Genomic DNA, 2,373 nt, shown 5'->3' with positions numbered 1-2,373 from the left:
TCTAAACTCCTTCTTTTACATTCTTTGTCATTTGTCTTAGATTGCTCAGGTTGCCATGACAAAATACTAGAGATGGGATGGCTTAAACAACAAAAATTTATTTCTCACAGTTCTACAAGTTGGGAAGTCCAAGGTCAAGGTGCCTACAGATTTGGTTCCTGGTGACAGTTCTCTCCTTGGCCTGCAGACAGCTGCCTTCTCATGGCCTTTCCTCAGAACTGGAATGAATCTCTGGTGTCTCTTATAAGGACACTAATCCAATGGGATCAGGGCCCTGTGCTTATGATCTGTTTTGGTTTTAATTACTCCCGTAAAGACACATCTCCAAACATAGTCACATTAGAGGTTAGAGATTCAACATATGAATTTGGAGGAGACGCGAACATTCAGGCCATAATATAATTTATATACTTTCTTTCAACAAATATTTATTGAGTGCCTTCTATGTGCCTGGAACTATAACCAAGTTGCTGTTCTCATTCTAGGGGGAAGACAGCAGACAATTAATGTGTGCATGTGTATATGTGTGCACGTGTGCACATGCAGGTGTGCACATTCATATTAAAGGGAAAACTTAAGTGGATTAAAGAGAGAGTGAGAGGGTTGAGGGAGGGGGCTATTTTAGAATAGGTGGTCAGGGACTGCCTCTCTGATAAGAGGACAAGGGAGTAAATATCTGACTTAACTGAGGAGCAAGCCTCTAAATATTTACAGGAAGAGATTCCAGGCTCAAAGACCAAGAGGCAGCAGCATGAGCGTTAAAAGAAGAGCAGAAAGCCCAGAAAGGTGATGACAGGGTGTGGGAGGGGAGAGCGGCGGCGAAGAGGTAAGAGATGTGAGGTGGCAGGCAGGTAAGGCCTTGGTGGCTAGGGTCAAGTTTGTGTTGTCCCAATGGGAAGCCATTCGGTGGTTTCTGAGTGGAGGATTGACATGTGCTAACACAAGTACTTTCAAAGGGTCACCCTAAATTCTACAGGGCTAATACACCATAGGGGCAAGATTGAGAGCAGGAAGATAAGTTTAGAGGCTTTTTCACAAATCCCAGTGGGCAATGCTGGTTTAGAAGAGCAGCAGAGAGGGAGGTTAGATCTGGAAGACCTGCTGAAGATGGAACTATGAGGGTTTCCGGATGGATTGGAGATGAGATATGAAAGCAAAAAGAAATCTTTGCAGCATTGAAATAATTCTAGGGTTCAAAACAAAAGAGGAATCTAAAAGTCAGACTACTTGGAGGGTGTCTTCTCCTAGCACTCCATACGTCCGCATACAACCATTCACAGGGGCAATTCATTATGTCTGCGCTCTCTATTTAGCAGCTGTCTCTCCTCCATTAGCATGTGAGCCTTGTATCCATCTGTCTAGTTCACCTTCCATCACCTGCACCAAGCTCAATGCCAGGCACTTTTTGAGGCCTCATTAAATACTTTAAAGGATGAGCGATGTCCAAAGCTTTGAGCGATCTTGAAATTATATCTTACTAGAAACGGTTGAAGTAAATAGGGATGCCGAAAAGGAAATATTTTCATTAGATGGCAGATAGGTCTATAAAGATTCTATAATATTTCTAAGCTTATCCTTTCATACTGTTTAAACTCTAAGAAAAAACCCGTTTTACTACTCCAAAAAGATGTTGTGCCTCCTATGTTATTAGCTGATTAACACTTTCTTCTGTAGTAGAGCTTTACCGGGATCTGACACCATAACGATATTATACATTTAATCTATTTAATAATTCTTAGGAAAGTATTACTTCTGCTAAAAATAATAGATACCACGAGGCCTCCATTATTCAAACTCAAGCAAAACCATAAAACTGCAGAGTGAGGTCTACAGATAATTTTCAAATCTTATTTTCAATGATTGCAGACTGCCTCTCCCATAAACTTTTATACCAGCTGTTAAAAGCTCTTCAAATTGATTTTGCTGTGTTTCATTCTCACCGCTCCTTCATATCGTGGGGGAGACGAAAAAGAAGAGCAAAGAGGCCTAAAGGTCTGGACATGTGAAGGTGCAAGGTAGTGACCCCTAGGTAATCCTGGCACTGGAAAGTCTGAACTATTCAGAGGTGACCATCTTTAGATCCTGGGGCAGAGCTGACATGTAATGCACTGGTTTCTAGTACTAATTTAGTCAAGTTCCTTTCACCTGCTGGGGCTTTGAAAGGCGAACGTGCAGAAGGCTGCAGTAATGATGGAGAGTCTTTGTACAAACTACACAAGATGACACGGAGTGATGTGTGGTTTGTGATGTCAGCAGAACCCGCGGACAAAATCGCTGGAGTTTCCATCTCTTGGCTAGAGAACGTCCCTACAAGAAAAAGCTGACCCTTGACACCGCCAGAAACTTTCCCCAGACTTGGCCTTCATTTGTAGG

Source organism: Equus caballus, chromosome 1 (genome assembly GCF_041296265.1).
Source record: "Equus caballus isolate H_3958 breed thoroughbred chromosome 1, TB-T2T, whole genome shotgun sequence".
Taxonomy (NCBI): Eukaryota; Metazoa; Chordata; class Mammalia; order Perissodactyla; family Equidae; genus Equus; species Equus caballus.
This window is presented reverse-complemented; position numbering follows the sequence as displayed.